The following is a 5,538-nucleotide window of genomic DNA, read 5'->3' on the forward strand; positions in this document are numbered from 1 at the left end:
TTCACATCAGACATGGTCAAATGATGATGATTTCACCTCCTCCAAATGGCCCTCCCTGGAGACAATTAACCAACAATTATGGGATGAGTTCCCACGAGGTCACAGAAAGGGCCTCTTAGCTGGGACCAACCACACCAAAAGCAGGCCATGGAACACCAGAGCTGCAGGAGCAGTAGTTGCCAAGAAATTGCAGAAGAGCAAATGATGGCAAATTAGCTTACCTTTTCCCCTCTCTGGAATATCATCTTATCATTATTAAGATGGGTAGAAATCACAAGTCCCTCTAGTTCTAGTGGAGCAGTCACCAGAGTGGCTTTCAGCTCTGTATCCCCCACCTCCTATCTCAGTCAGATTAAAATTCTTTAAACATGACTTTCCTCATGTCATTCACATACCCCAAATCTTTGCACAGTTTTTTATTTCTAACCTATATAGTCATACTTTTCTGCCTGGCTCAGGGCTCTCTGTGATCTGGCTCCATAGCACCTGTCCCCTCCTGTCCATTAGAAACCTGCTCCTTGGGACGCCTGGGTGGCTCAGTCATTAAGTGTCTGCCTTCGGCTCAGGTCATGATCCCAGGGTCCTGGGATCAAGTCCCACATAGGGCTCCTTGCTCAGTGAGGAGCCTGCTTCTCCCTCTCCCTCTGCTGCTCCCCCTGCTTATGCTCTCTCTCTCTGACAAATAAATAAAAATCTTTAAAAAAAAAAGAAACCTGCTCCTTCTCATCCAGAAATCTCTACCCTATACTTGTTTTTTACACCATGCCTTCATTCATATTTCCTTCTTAGGCATATTCTGTCTTTTCTCCTCTCCAAATTGCCTCCAATATTTAATACCTGTCTTGATTTTCAGCTCTTCTCTAAGACCTTTCAAGCCTTTGCTGACATTCTTCTCTAAGTCAGAGTTGATAAAGGGATACGTTTTAGGTTTGGGTGATATATAATCTCTATGGCAACTACTCAACCTCGTGATTATAATACAAAAGGAGCCATAGATGATACATAAATACTTGGGTGTGTCTGTGTTCCAATAAAACTTTATTTACAAAAGCAGATTTTATGATATTAGCATCAATACTATGATATTATATGACCTTTACTATCAATACCATGAGATACTCTGTTATTTATTGAGTAAAATGGAGTAACAGTGAGTAACTAGACTTGTAAGTTTCATAAGGGTAGGGAGTATGTCTATAAGCCTCTTATATCCTTTATATTAATCATTACAGCACTAACCATCTAGATTATGGTTAATACAGATTCCATTGGTTGAGTAGTTTCTTATTTTTCACTCACTGGCCCCAGTGATCTCATCTATAAAATGGCAGGTTTGAAGTAAGATTTCCTCTATCTCTGGTATTTGATAGAGCCAGAATAGAAAGTCTTAAGCTTTGTTTTTTTTTTTTTTTAATTAGATAATGGTTTTCTTTCACTTAAAAAAAATGTAGTAAAATATAACTAATATAACCTAATATTTGCCGTATTAACCATTTTTAAGTGTATAGGACTCAGTGCTATTAAGCACAATTATGTACACTGTTATGCAACTATCACCCCCATCCATCTCCAGGACTCTTTTCATTTTGCAAAATGGAAACTCCACATACCCAAAACCAAACTGCCCATTTCCTTCTCCCCTCCATCTCCTGGCAGCCACCATTCTACTTTCTGTCTCTATGATTTTGACTACTGTACATGCATCCTGTAAGTGGATTTATACAGTAATTTGTGATTGGCTTATTTCACTTAGTATAGTGTCTTCAAAGTTCATCCATGTGTAACGTGTGTCAAAATTCCCTTCCTTTTTAAGACTGAATAACAGCCCATTGTATATACCCCTTTTTGCTTATCCCTTCATCTGTTGATGGTCACTTAGGTTTCTCCCATGTTTAGCTATTGTGAGTAATGCTGCTATGAATATATATATTCAGGTATAAATACCTGGTATAAATACCTCTTCAAGACTCTGCTTTCAGTTATTTTGAGGTATATATTTCTTTTCTTTAGTTAGTTTTGCATTTAGTTTGTTCTTTTCTTGAGTTCCTTGAATTGTAGAGATGGTAGTTGATCAAGAATTTTTTTGGTGGTTTTTTTAATGTAAGCATTTATGGCTATAAGTTTTCCCCTTAGCAGTGCCTTCTTTTTACCCTCTAAGTTTTAATATGTTATGTTTTCATTTTCATTTTTAGGTACTTTCTAATTTCCATCATAATTTCTTCTTTGATTCATTTCTTTTTAAGTATGTTGTTTAATTCCACAAAATTTTTAATTTTCCAGTTTTCCTTCTATTAGTGAACTCTAATGTTACCCCATTTTGGCTGGAGAAGTTACTTTGAAGTCTACCTTAAATTCTACTAAGATTTAATTTGTGACATACCATATGGTCTATTCTGGAAAATGTCTGGTAGGCCACTATTTGGTCTTTCTCAGGGACATTTCTATTGGTTTATGTTTTGCTTTGAATGGGCCGTACTTTCCTGCTTCTTTATATGACTTAGATTTTTTTTGCTTTGAAAACCGAGCATTTGAATTTCATAATGTGTTAACTCTAGTAGTCTGATTCTTCCCCTTTCCCAAGATTTGCTGTTTTGTTTGTTTCTATGGTTGTAAGCTGTGTCTATGTGTCTATGCAGAGCATTAGCCTGAAATGTAAACTTAGGGTCTTCTTGAGTCTTTTCTGAGCTTGCACCTTTCTGTGGATGTGTGTGGTGACTTTTGAATTTCTCTCATGTTTGTGGTTGCTTTTCGGTGTCCTATTCTTCAATATCTGACATCCAAAAAGAGAAAAAGAGAAGAATTAATGAAGGGGGAAAAAAGGCACCTTCCCTACAAACCTCCCAGAAATTGCTTTAGCCTGAAGAGGAGGGGCTTACAACAATGGGAGTGGGGTGCAACAATGGCTGCCCATCTCTTTTGTCTAGACCTCCATATTTAGAAGCAAGGACCAGCAATCGAAACACAAATCCCTGATGTTTGGAGGACCACATCCATATTGCATACTCTGCCTCCTGTAAACAGTGTGCAAACTGGACCAGGAGCATGTGCCCAGCTGCCTGCCAAAGGGCTGAAGGGTGGGGCATAGGTAGTTGCTTCTCAGTTTAGAGCTGAAGTTGACTGAAATAACCACAGTTTACCACTAGAGGCTTCGCTTGGAAGTTGGAAGGCTTCAATAAACTCCAGAGTTCTGAAGTAATACGTCAGACAGAACTTGCCAGTACAATGGTAGTGGTAGAACAGAATCCTGATGCTTCCTCACCATCTTCCCAGAATCCTTTTAAAGCCTTAAGCATTTTTTTTTTTTTCCCCCCAGAGGAAATGTCTAACTGTAGACACTGGCATGAATTGGAGCATTTAAATGTCTTCATAAGCTTCTCTCCTTCCAGGAAACTCCAAAAAAACTAAGGGCTACTCCCTCTTCACCCACAAAATTAAGTTTGCGGTTAAGAAAATTGCATAACTGAGTTGTGCAGTCAACCTCAAGAAACCCCAGGAGAATCCAATACAAACATTACAGGTTTAATATTTTATCAATAGGACATCATTGTATTTCACGTAGTAAGTAATGACCTGAATACTTAAAATTTATATTCACCTGAGCTATACACTCACACTTTTTTTTTTCAGAAATAGGACATTTATTTGTGGTCCTACAGTAGGAGAATGGAAATCTCTCTCAGAGATCAGAGATTCTTGTTAAAAAGAAGTTCACCTTTCAAATGCAATGTTCCCAAACTCCTACCACTGGGTTTGGGCAAGTCAGGACCTGTTGACATAGTGAGCAGAGAAAGCGATTGGCGGTGGGGACTGATGGGGAGAGAATTGCACTGAAGGAGAGGGTAGGAGAACAAAGAAAATTAACTATGCTCTTAAATTTAATCAGAAAAAAAGAGCCTTAAGGTATATTTTCCCCAACATGCAAGAGACAAAGATTCTCACCAGATACCATCTTCTTCAGCCCTCTGATTTTTCTGAGGGATCAACAATATTTAGTGTTTATACCAGTTGCAGCAATAACAAAAAGTTCAGCAATCTGAAAAAGTTTAACTTTCTTAGATAAATGACAGTGATCATTTAAATTCTCTCTTTTTTTTTTTTTTTGAGAGAAGAGTGGGAAGAAGCTTTTCTTCTTGCCTTCTTAAACATAACCCAATGCAGGATCTAGTTACAATGTAGCTGTAAAGTGCTGCCTTGTCTTTGCCCCCTGCTCAAAATAAAGCTGTTACCTTTCTAGCCCTGTCCGCCATGGTGCTTAGCAGCCAGGGATGCATGGTCTCAGACATGTTTACCAAGTAAAACACTGACTTGAGGGGCGCCTCGGTGGCTCAGTCATTAAGCGTCTGCCTTCAGCTCAGGTCATGATCCCAGGGTCCTGGGATCGAGCCCTGCATCGGGCTCCCTGCTCAGCGGGGAGTCTACTTCTCCCTCTCCCACTCCCCCTGCTTGTGTTCCCTCTCTTGCTGCGTCTCTCTCTGTCAAATAAATAAATAAAATCTTTGAAAAAAAAAACAACCCATAACCCAAACATCACAGTTTAACTCTTGGTGATACATGTTTAATGTTACAAACATGAGTTTTTATGTAATGATAAATGCCTTATTACAGAGGAAGGGACTGCCTGTCTTCACATACTGCATGAGATGAGGAATTATATTTTAGGGTAATTTGGTCCTATATTGGGCTTTCTTGCAAGTGTCAGACTGCCCATTACTTCTTCAAATTTTCTTTTTCTTCTCTTGCTAGTAGCTAATATCATTCTGCACCTCCCCAGCCTCTGGTTAAACATAGACCTCTAATGGGCTTTGATAAGCAGGTAGGATACCCAAGATAGTTAACTTGTTGGTATAATAAAATTAACTAGGTGTAAGTGAAAGTTTTATTTTTATTATATAAAGTTTATGATTATTGTTTTTTTCTTCTTTTTTTTTTATTTGAGAGAGAGAGAGAGAGAGAAACAGCATGAGAGGGGAGAGGGTCAGAGGGAGAAGCAGGCTCCCCGCCGAGCAGGGAGCCCGATGTGGGACTCGATCCCGGGACTCCAGGATCATGACCTGAGCCGAAGGCAGTTGCTTAACCAACTGAGCCACCCAGGCGCCCTGTTTTTTTCTTGATAGTCAACTATTTTATGGTTAAAACATCAGAATAAGTAATTTTTAGATAATTGAGGTATTTCTTGTTAAAGAGAGCAGGAGAGAGAGAGAGAGACAGAGAGAAGCAATGAGAGAATGAGAGGAAGATAGAGAAGGAAAGAACATATTGTGGTTGACCACACTGTGTATGCCCTATTATTCTCCTGTTGCCCTTATTCTGCACAGTTCATTGATACAGTGCACTATCTTTCATGTGCTACCTGAGCCCATCATATTATTCAGCGAACAAACAAGTAGGTATTTGGATTATATACATAATTATTTGTAGAACAAAAGAAAGTACAATATAATGTACTTGAAAGGAGGATAACCAATGGCTAGCCCTTGAGTCTTAGCTAGAATCTGATTAAAATAGCCTGTGTGACTCAAACAAGACACTTCACTTCTC

At 38.9% G+C, this 5,538-nt stretch overlaps 1 non-coding gene across 1 annotated transcript; it reads left to right on the forward strand.

Annotated features, from left to right (window-relative positions):
- The first annotated feature begins 4,152 nt into the window (after nt 1-4,152).
- LOC123326676 lies at nt 4,153-4,283 on the forward strand. Its single transcript, XR_006541247.1, has one exon. It is a non-coding gene; the product is annotated as a small nucleolar RNA SNORA63 (small nucleolar RNA).
- Nucleotides 4,284-5,538: the final 1,255 nt, after the last annotated feature.

Source organism: Neomonachus schauinslandi, chromosome 14 (genome assembly GCF_002201575.2).
Source record: "Neomonachus schauinslandi chromosome 14, ASM220157v2, whole genome shotgun sequence".
Classification (NCBI taxonomy): Eukaryota; Metazoa; Chordata; class Mammalia; order Carnivora; family Phocidae; genus Neomonachus; species Neomonachus schauinslandi.